The sequence below is a fragment of the Mus pahari genome, chromosome X (assembly GCF_900095145.1).
Source record: "Mus pahari chromosome X, PAHARI_EIJ_v1.1, whole genome shotgun sequence".
NCBI lineage: Eukaryota > Metazoa > Chordata > Mammalia > Rodentia > Muridae > Mus > Mus pahari.
The window spans coordinates 33146846-33158479 of record NC_034613.1 but is presented as its reverse complement, the minus strand read 5'-3'; the positions used below and the strand labels follow the sequence as shown (position 1 = coordinate 33158479).

Genomic DNA, 11634 nt, shown 5'->3' with positions numbered 1-11634 from the left:
TCTCTTCTCTTCTCTTCTCTTCTCTTCTCTTCTCTTCTCTTCTCTTCTCTTCTCTCTCTCTCTCTCTCTCTCTCTCTCTCTCTCTCTCTCTCTGTGTGTGTGTGTGTGTGGTGTTGTTCTGGGGACTGAAGCTAGGTCTTAACACTTGTTAGTTACCCTCCAGCCTCTAGTCTTTAATTTAAAACCAATCTTTCGTTGATCTTAGTATCTGACTGATGTATTTCTCATTATTGTATTTTCAAACTTTTTGTGTCCTTGTACTATAAAGCTGTCTCCTGCTCTTTCTAAGCTGGCACTCCGTAAGGACGAAACCATGTTTAGCTCGAGTGCCAAGATTGTGAAGCCCAATGGTGAGAAGCCAGAGGAGTTCAAGTCTGGCATCTCTCAGGCACTGCTGGAGCTGGAGATGAACTCGGAGCCCAAGGCACAGCTGCGGGAACTCAGTATCATCACAGCCAAGGAAATTGAAGTTGTTGGTGGTCGGAAAGCTCTCATAAATTTTATACCAGGTCCTCAGTTTAAATCTTTCCAGAAAATTCAAGTCTGACTAGTTCGTAAATTGGAGAAAAAGTTCAGTGGGAAACATGTAGTCTTCATTGCTCAGAGGAGGATTCTGTCCAAGCTAACCCGGAAAAGCCTTATGAAAAGTAAAGCAAAAGCACCCAGAAGCTGCATCCTGACAGCAGTGCACGCCACCATCCTTGAAGACTTGGTTTTCTCAAGTGAAATTGTGGTTAAGAGGATCCCTGTGTAACTGGATGGCAGCCAGCTCATAGACATTCATTTAGACAAAGCACAGCAGAACAACGTGGAACACAACGTGCTCGGAATTTTTCTGGTGTGTATGAGAAGCCCACAGGCAAGAATGTTAATTTGGAATTCCCAGAGTTTCATTTGTAAAGAAAATGACTGAATAAAGTGTCATTCATAGTAAAGAAAGAAAGAAAGAAAGAAAGAGAGAAAGAAAGCTGTCTCTTAACACTTAGTATATTTACATTTCAAGAAATTACTGTTACATTTAGGTTTTTTTTTTTAAAGATTTATTTATTATATGTAAGTACACTGTAACTGTCCTCAGACACACCAGAAGAGGGTGTCAGATCTCGTTACGGATGGTTGTGAGCCACCATGTGGTTGCTGGGATTTGAACTCGGGACCTTTGGAAGAGCAGTCGGGTGCTCTTACCCACTGAGCCATCTCACCAGCCCCTACATTTAGGTTTTAAATCCTATATTTGCCTTTATTTATCCAACTTTCCCATTTTTCCGCTGTACTATCTTTTAAAAGATGGTTTAAATATGTAAATAGATATTTTTGATTTTCGTATTAAATTTAAAGTATAACATAATCATTTCCCCTTTCCTTTTCTCTCTTTGTTCCCTCCCATGTAACCCCTCTTTGCCTTCTTGGTATTGGCTACTTTTTTTTTCTCCCTCTTTAATCTCCCCTCTCTCCTAGTTATTAGCTCCCCCAGTACTTTCATGCTTGTAGGAATTTTCATTTGACTATTTAGTATAGATAAGATTTCATACTTTAAGATTATAAGTAGTGTGTGTGTGTGTGTGTGTGTGTGTGTGTGTGATGGTTAAAGGACAATTGGTGGGAGCTGTTTCTTCTACCATGTGGATCCTGGGAATTAAGCGCAGATTTAGTGGCAAGCACATTTATGTACTGAGCTATCTCTCTGGCCCAAGTAAGACTTTAGTTCATGAAAATGCATTAACATAGCCTGGGAGGCAGGGACAGAGGCAGAGGGAGGCGAATATCTGAGTTTGAGCCAGCCTGGTCTACAGAGTGAGTTCCAGGACAGCCAGGGCTACACAGAGAAACCCTGTCTCAAAAAACCAATAAATAAATAAATAAATAAAGCATTAATAACACTTAGCATTCCGTGAAACAATCCTATATAGATTATGGTCTATAACAACATCCAGCACAAAAAACAATAGGTTCTAGTCAGAACAAAGAATGTATCTAACACTCCCACAAAGAAGAAATCCTCTTATTTATGCATAGGCTCTCTCTCTCTCTCTCTCTCTCTCTCTCTCTCTCTCTCTCTCTCTCTCTCTCTTTGTTTTTTTCCGAGACTGGGTTTCTCTGTGTGGCTGCATGGTCTCTTGACTCTCAATTACCAGTTGTTTTTTGGGTTTTTTTGCTAGCCATTTCCTACCTTTTGTGAAATTTAAAAATGGATGCCTCTATTAACTCTCACTAACAATGAGCAACCAGTGCTCTTTGTTTTAACTGTATGCAAATCTACTCACACCTAGCAGTTAATATTTCTCCTGGGCTGGCCTGTATTTATTGACTGGCCCATGTGGAAGTTTGAGTGCCTGGCTACCTTATTGTAGACACTTTCTGAATAACTGAATAACTCATTTGGTTTTACAGTGCTGCAGGTTGGTCCCTGGGCTTCATACATGCTAAGCAAGTGCTATACCACTGAGCTATACCTGTAGCTTTCTCTCAAACTTCAAAACAGGGTCTCACTAGTTTACCCAGATTATCTTGAACTCAAAATTCTCCTGCCTCAGCCTCCCACATAGCTGGGATTCCGGCTATGCAGCACTGTTCCAGGCAGAAAAACTATATTCTAGAGCTAACTTATGGGACCAGGAAGACGCTGGTACTTCTTTTTTTAAATCCTTTCTTAGCTCATCTCCTCCTCAGACTTGGTCTCCTCTTTTACTTATGTCTCCTGTGTATGCTTCATTAATACACTTCATGTGCTTAAATCTTCAACTCAACATAACATGCATGAAAACTAGTTTACAACAGGGTATATCCATGCTACAAAACTTTATGTCCCATTACTCAAAAACTCTTCAATTCAGCCTTAGTCATATTTTTAGGACAAGGGGAAAATCCACATTTTTTTGGACAAAATATAAGAAGGGTCACTAGGCCAGTTGTTAATATCATTCCACTCTGAAAATTCTTGGGCTAAGTCTAGTCCATATTGTTCTCAGCAATATTGTTGTCCAAGCTCTTACTAGGATGGCCCACTAAACGTTGCTCACAGCAGGTACAAAGTCCCAAAGTTTTCCATATACACCCAGTGAACACCCTGGTCAAACATCAGCTGTATCCCACTATAGTTTGAATTAATGTCACTGGGACAGGAGATTTCAAGATAGCCTAGTATTGACTATGTTATGTGGTTGTTAGAAGTCACCCTTCATGCAGAACAAAGAAGATGGAAATGAAGCAAGCTGAAGAAAGTGAAACACTAAATATACAGTTTGAGGAGAAATGGAATACCAGGAACTGTAATGGAGCGAAGTCCAGTGCCGAAGAAGATTTTTTTAAAAAGTTGAAAGAAAAGCCTGATACAAAATGGAATAAAGAGAGCAGTGACCTCAGGGCAAGACCCCACCCAGCTGAGCTTCCAACTTGTGAAAAGGAATCAAAGAAAAGTTTAAGCAGCAAGGAAACTGTCAGCAACAGCAAGCAGATGCAAATGTAACCGACTGAGGGGGCCAAGTTCCAGCCCTACCAAGCAGTAGAACTTGGCAGCTTCCACCATGGGCTTCTGGCTTTGTAGACTCAAAGCTACAGGAACGGGAGTTGTGGAATCTTCCTTCCAGGCTCAGGAAAACCCGAGGAGGCCAGGAGTGTGTAGGGGTGTCCCTGCATGAAGGCCCAGGGAGAAGGTTGTCTGAAGCTGTGAAGGTGAAGCCTGAGCTGTACTGGAGACCACAAGATGTCAGGGATGCCAGAGCCATGGGATGCCTCCCAAGGAAAGCTGCAGACCCCTGGTGTGGAATCAGCTTAAGGGAGAGAAGTGTGTTGCAGTCAACAAAGCTGAAAGGGGCTGAAGATTTGAAGAGCTCTTTGACATCAGACATTAAATTTGAGTTTGTTCTGTTTTTTTTTGTTTTGTTTTGTTTTGTTTTTTTGGTCTTGCTTTGGTCTGTGCCATTGTGTATTGGAAGTATGTGATCTGCCTTTTATACTTTTGCGTTTACTTGGAGTTACAGTTAAGAGATTGCCTTGAGTCTGAAAAGAAACTTTGGACTTGAACCAGTGTAGAGGCTGAAAGACTATGGGGACTTTAGAAGTTGGACTAAATGCATTTTGCGTTATGGCATGACTACAAGCCCATGGGGGCTAGGGTGTGGAATTGGCTCTTCACAGCAATAGAATAGTGACTAAGACAAGGAGTGTGAGCCATTGGACCCCTTCCAGTCCCAATAGATACTTTTAGCCTTATTTGATAAAGCAAGACACAGAGTCAGAGAGAAAAAAAGTATCTGGCCAAGTCTATGATGCCAAGTCGTGAAAAGTGAGTCCAATGTCAAGGCTAGGGGATGGGGCGTAGCAAAGGATTACTCACTTGCCTAACATGTATGAGATTCCCTGGTTCCATGTACACCATCACCAAAAAAAAAAAAAAAAAAAAGAAAAAAAAAAACCTAAACGGAACAATAACAAACCAACCAACCAACCAACAAAAACCAAGAAAACTGAAACAAACGGTCTTTCCTCTGAGCCATCTACAGTGAAGAAGGTGGGCTCTGTAACCTGACTGAGTTGCAACAAAGTAGAGGAAAATTATATTGAAGGGAGAGCAGCAATAAAATAGTGACAGGAGACAAGACTATAATCTGGGTGCTGATAACGCCTGTGAGATACTGGGATACATAGTAAAGTCAGTTATTAAACTGTGGTTGTTTTGACACTGCTGGTGTTGAGAACTTTCTCTTTTTGGATTCTGGGCCAACCTTTGCCCTGCTGTTTCTTCCTTCTTTCCACCTGTGGGACTCCAGTTTCAAACTGCAGTTTTGTTTTTTTCTACTAACAGACAACATAAAGATCTTTTTCACACCAAAGAAACAGCTTGGATAGGATGGAGTTAAGGAGACCAGCCTGGCTTAAGCAGCTCTAGCCTAAAATACTGAGGTTGCAAGGAACTTCATTTTGTTTGGTTTTCATGTGTTTTTTTTTCTTTGATTCTTGCTCCTAAACTCTCATATGCTGTCACGATTGTTTGACCTTACAATTGCCTACAATCTACCTATCACTCCATGTATGAGGTTGTCCACATAGTAAGCACCCAGTTGTAGTGTTCTTCACAGAGTTTGCTGGTACCCATGAGTTGTTGAGATCACCAAGGAACAATACAATCCACTGGGACAACAGCCAGATGTTGGTGGCAAAGAGCAAGCAGGCAATGATAGAAACCACATGATAGCTTTGCAGTCTTGGAGGGCAAGAAGCCAATTAGCTCTGAGAAGTTCCTAAGGGAGTCATCGTATAATATAAAAATAGTTCTGCTGGCTCGATGAAAAGGGAAAACCAAGGCCCCAAAGGACATCATTGCACTTTAGTCATACTGCACTTATGACACCCTGAGTTTGAGAGGACACACCACCACAATGTGTGGCAAGGTAAGTAATAATGAAGCAGAAGGGGACAATTTTGTCCTCTAGGAGACACTGGTGTGTGTGTGTGTGGGGTGTTTTACTGGTATCTAGTAGACTGAGCCTATAGATGTTCAGCATCCTACATTGCATAGGACCCACCTCCAACACACACACACAGAATGATATCACCTAAAATGTAGGTTTTTTTCCCCCAAAAGTTGGAAAGATCTCTAAGTTGGAGAGGAGAACCCTATAACAGACTATATAGAGAAATAAACATAAAAAACCATTTAGTGCTTTCTGTCACAAACTACTCCATAATAATGGCTTCAAAAAATTAACAAGGAGAATAATGATACACGAAGATTCACAACCTCATAACCTTTTTAACTTTGTGTATATTTAGTTTTTTTTTTTTCATGAAAATGAAATCTGAAGAGAGCCAAGGGTATTCATACTTGGACTCTCTTTGAAACACAGACTGTTTTTTTCTTTTAATGAGCCCAAGTTATGAATTTCAATGCTATATAGCTTTCTATTGAGCAGCTTTCAAACTTTTGAGTCAGACAAGACATTAAGAGATTAGTTGCAGGTATAATCTAAAGCTAGATAATAGTCTGAAATCTTTCCTCTTCTATTCAAGTTCATTGCTCTCTAAAAAAATATAGCTAATGGAAAAGAATAATACATATTTTGATTTTTCTTCAGACACACGTTGAATGCAGTCTGTTCTTCAGCTTATTAGCACCAATAAACATGGATCATGTCATAAAACTTGCTTAATTTAGAAGAAACTAGTTGTAAATTTCCTATATCAGAGGCTGGGGATAAAGCACGGCAGTCACGAAGTCACATGGTGGTTGGAGGGAACTGAACACATTGTCCTCTGACTTCCACGTATGTAACCCATGTACACACAATAAAACTATGTATAAAGTTCAGCTATTAATATGTCTAGTAAAATTTATTTTCTTTTGTGTATTAATAAACTTTATGACAAATGTGTGCTTTTTTACATCTTTATTTATGAACAGGTTATCAGTCTACCTCCCTGACCCCAAATGTGTTTTGTTTTGTTTTGTTTTGGTTTTGGTTTTTCGAGACGGGGTTTCTCTGTATAGCCCTGGCTGTCCTGGAACTCACTTTGTAGACCAGCATGGCCTCGAACTCAGAAATCCACCTGCCTCTGCCTCCCGAGTGCTGGGATTAAAGGCGTGCGCCACCACCGCCCGGCTCCAAATATGTGTTTTTTAAAACCCTCTATATTTAAAAAAGTTTCACAAACAGAAAAGCATCTCTGTATGTTTTTTTTTTCTCCTGAATAAGATGACTATCCTGTTAGTGTTCCTAATTGAACTGATAAAATCAAATCTAATGATTCAACTAAGTATGATCCAGAACCTTATATGCTCTCTTTATAAATTATTATTACTAATCAAATTGGGGCTATGCCCCTCCCCTACACCCCACAGCCATGTCAAAAGCCAGCTGTGGTAGTGCGCCTTTGTAACCTGATTGCTAATGAAGTGAAGACAGGTGGATTCAAGGGCTGCTGGTGAGCCAGTCTAGCAAATGGGTGAGCTCAAGGTTTGATGAGAGACCAGTTTTTAAAAATGAAGTGAGGGGGGAATGGGATGAGGAACTGTGGGAGGGGGTGGGGGGGAGAATGGCTAAAAGGTAAATGTCTTAGTCAGGGTTTCTATTCCTGTACAAACATCATGACCAAGAAGCAAGTTGGGGAGGAAAGGGCTTATTCAGCTTACATTTCCATACTGCTGTTGATCACCAAAGGATGCAGGACTGCAACTCAGGCAGGTCAGAAAGCAGGAGCTGATGCAGAGGCCATGGAGGGATGTTCTTTACTGGCTTGCTTCCCCTGGCTTGCTCAGCCTGCTTTCTTATAGAATCCAAGACTACCAGCCCAGAGATGGTCCCACCCACAAAGGGCCTCTCCCCCTTGATCACTAATTGAGAAAATGCCTCACAGCTGGATCTCATGGAGGCATTTCCTCAACTAAAGCTCCTTTCTCTGTGATAACTCCAGCTNTGTCAAGTTGACACAAAGCTAGCCAGTACAGTAAATAAATAAAATAATAAAAGAGGAAGTAGAAGAGGATAGAGACAGCTGCTCAGTACCTACCTCTGATCTTTACCCCTAGCACACATGCGCAAGCGCATACGCGCGCGCGCACACACACACACACACACACACACACACACACACACACTCATTGGACAGGCAAGATGGCTCAGTAGGTAAAGCCCTTGCCTTGCAAGTGTGAAAACCTAAAGGGGGTGGTAGAGAACAGACTGCCAGAAGTTGTCCTCTGACTTCTACATGCCTGAAGTCACACCCACAGGTCAAACACAGGATAATAATTTTTTTTTTTTGAGATGTCGTTCCTCCACATAGCCCTGGGTCTCCTGGAGCTCCCTGTGTACAGGTTGGCCTTGAAGTCACAGAGATTCACCTGCTTCTGTTTCCCAAAGGCTAAAATTAATGGCATGTGCTACCACACCTGGTTAAATTTCTCATTTTGATTAATGTTTTAGTTAGCATGTAAAAGAATGTTTCCTTGTGGCATTTTCATAATATACACATTGTAGTTTGGTAATATTTACTCTCTTGAGTGTCCCTGGTACACCTTATTCCTACAGCCTCCTTTCTGCTTTCATGCTAAATACACATGTGTGTGCATATAGATCTTCAGTGAGAGAAAAAACATACAAGATCTGTCTTGTTTTTTTTTTTTACATCTTATGTTTCTTCATGCATTTGTTAACTGAAATCACAATGCTATTCTTCTCACATAACGCCTAATGAGTCTGATGACGAGAATGGAGAAGTCTGTGATTTGCTTCGGATTATCGAGACGATGAGCACCATTGGAGCCATTACTGTTTTAATTCTGAAATGTGCATTTGGTCGGACAGAAGGAGGCATGAGAGCTTTGAGTGACGCAGCAGAGGCAAGGCTGCGTTCTCAGGTAGAACATCTACTTTTAGACATGTTATTTTTGTCCATTGCTTTGTTGATTATTTACATCCATTTCTGCAATAATCTTAGGCAGGCCATTCATTTCCTGTAATTTTCCTTGTCTGTGTCCTGTGTTCCTCCACACCATTACAGTGATTCACATCCTTCGCGTGGTTTACTTGAATCTTTCTCTGGCTGGTATTTCATCAGTCCTTTGTGAGACTTTTTCCATACATTTGGTCCTTTTCCAGATTTGGCCGATTTTCTTTACTTCTTTGCCTTGAACAAAGTTTTTTTTCTTCATAGTGAGATCAGAAAATGAATACTTTCAGCCAGGACCAAAGTGTTGAAGCTATTATGAGTGGGCTAATGGAGATAGCAGAGAGAGGGTAATATCTGTGTGTTATCTTTAGCAATGTGAAGGAAGTAGGCACTAACTTTGGCATTGAGCTTGGACTCCTGCCTTTCACTTGTGTAGTGGCAAAAGATGAGCCCAATTAGGTCCTGCCCCATGGCTGGCACTCGTCATAGTTGTCATGGTCTTTGCCAGTCTGTTCTGGCTCAAATGTAGCAGGTAGATGTCTATTTTCTTGCTTGCAGGTGTTCTCAGTAACCCTTGCCATTAAATATAGAACACCCATTAAACACATTATTCGTCTACAGAGGGCACTGGCATACAGATAATATAGACTGCTTTTGAGAACTCTCTTGAAGGTTCCCCCTCCCCCTTTAAGCATGCTTAATAAACTTAGTTTTTCTTATGTGAATAGCCTATATGGTTAATAAACTTAGTTTTTTAAAATGTGAATAGCCTATATGGTAACTCCAGATAAAGCCTGGATTCTCTGCACAAGGAATCTGGTGGTTAAAGAGTTCCTGATAGGGAGATTTGATGAATTTGGTCTCTTTCCTGAGGTCAAGGGTCAGATTGCTGTAGGTCTTGGAGATGGCCTTGGTGAAATTGTCTAAGGTAGCAGTGAAGGCATGGTGACATGTGGAAGTCATAAATACTAGCCATAAGCAGTAGTCTCTTGGGCACTGGAGCAGAGACAATGCCAGTGTGTCTAGGGGTAGAGATGAGCACCAGCACAGAGCCATTACAGCCTGTCACCTTGCATGGAATAGTGTGGGGCTTGCCAATCTTGTTTTCACTGTAGCCTCTCTGCACAGGGACAATGATGAGCTTGGTCAATGATGATGGCCCCTGGGGTGCCAGTGGCAATCTTCTTGGGGCCGTTAATACTCAGACAAACATGACATTGTAGTCCCCAGTGTTAACAAAATCTTGAATCTGATTTGCTGGCTAGCCTGAGTCTGCTTCTGCACTGGCAATGATTGATCTTTAGACCCTCGTCCTTAAGGGATTCATCCAGAAAAATTTAATAATCTCAACTCTTTGATGGGCAGGGAGAATAGGCAGATCTCATTCGTGGACTTGATTCTTTTTTGTTTGTTTGTTTTTGTTTTTTGAGACAGGGTTTCTCTGTGTAGCCATGGCTGTCCTGGAACTCACTTTGTAGACCAGGCTGGCCTCGAACTCAGAAAACTGCCTGCCTCTGCCTCCCAAGTGCTGGGATTAAAGGCATGCGCCACCACTGCCCAGCTTCATGGACTTGATTCTTATGCCTTTGACTAGGCTGCCCATTTTTTAATGACAGAAATCCACTTCTCTCTGGCTCTGCCTCCATGAGCACTGTGGCCTTAGCCTGATCCTAGAAGAAATTCCTTGGCTTCCCCAGCCTGAGTTACACAGTTCCTGAACTGGCATCACCCACTATTTGGTGTTTTCCTCGAGAAGCAAGGGATTTTAAACAAACACCCTCCCCGCAAAACAGGGTCTTTTTGTAGCTCTAGCTAGGTTCAAACCCCGTGTTTTGTGCTGAGAATTACAGGTATGTGACTCCACACTTATCACAACTGGTTCCATCCCTCATTCTCACAAATTGATTTGTTTTAAACTCCTGAGTTAATAACTTGTTATTCATTCCACTGAATATTTTTCTGTTTTATATCTGGCCTTGGCCGTTTTTAGAGTTGTTGTCTACCAACTTCTCAAGTTGATGTGATGGCAACTGGGTGTGTATATAGTCCTGAGGCTCATGACTGCATCACTGAATTTCTAACCCACTGTCTTCAGGCCTGTGAAGTGGTTAGTCTTCTCTAGGTTAACATCATGATCATTGAGAACCATCTTGTACATTTTCCTATCAGTATTGGTTAATTGGGACTATTAAATATGACCCAGAAAGATAGGTTCTTGGATTATCCAAAAAGGTCATCTTTTCTGGTGGCCTGTTGCCTTAAAGGGCTCATTTCTATTAGTCAAATGATTTCTCTACATCATCATCCTGAAGTTGCTTCCACACGATGCACCTGGGTGGCCAGGGGACATATCTTTTAAATAGAGGTATAGGCTGCTTCATACACTCAGGTCCCTGCCTCTAACTACTCTCTTGGATTCTAAGGAACCAGTGTTCCTCTTGTCCAGATCCACTTAGTTTTCTTTTCCCAGACTCACCCTTGTACTCCTTCCTGGCTGCTCTCTGCCTTTTGCTTTGTGACCTATAAACAGATAAACCTGGTAAAGCCACCCAGGTGTACTGGAAGTCCCCTGCTGGGAAGGTGCCATTTTATCTACATGCAGTATTGCCCTCATTCTTTTGTCTCCTCCTATTCTACACCTCTAGAAACCCTCACAGTTTCCCACCTATTTTCATGTTTTATATCTACCTATCTATCTATCCCTCTGTATTTACACATGTACATAAATGTTTGATTAAAGCTTCTTCTTCTATGATAATAGAGGTATGTATTTTTGTTGTTGGCTTTACTTGGTTAATGAGTTTTCCATGGAGATGATCTTTGACAATTGAACAATTGACAGTTTTTTGCCCAGCCAGGGTTATTCAAAGAGGGCTCCTCTGTGTTACAATTTCTTAAGCAGGGATAGTCCCTGGGACCTGTAAACCCAGTGCTCAGGAGACTGAGGCAGGCTACTCATTGACAGTCTAGCTATTATAAAGTAACCTGAATATTAAAAGTACATATCTTAGGGGTAATATTTTCTAAATGCCTTCAATTAACATTCCTAAAGTGATGACTTTACATTTGCTTAGTCAAATTGAAATCCCCTTTAACCCTCTTCCCTCTGAGAAACATGTCTGAGAATAAGTTGAAAAATGTGTTATTACTTCAGAGAGTTTTTTTTTTTTTTTTTTTTATTTTAGGGAGTTTGGTTACAGTTTTCTAGTATCCGTGGTCAAAGAAGAAGCTACAGGGAAGAAATTAAAT

At 41.2% G+C, this 11634-nt stretch overlaps 1 pseudogene; it reads left to right on the top strand.

Annotated features, from left to right (window-relative positions):
- Positions 1–313: 313 nt before the first annotated feature.
- On the top strand, positions 314–900 carry LOC110314112 (annotated as a pseudogene).
- The last annotated feature ends 10734 nt before the right edge of the window (positions 901–11634 follow it).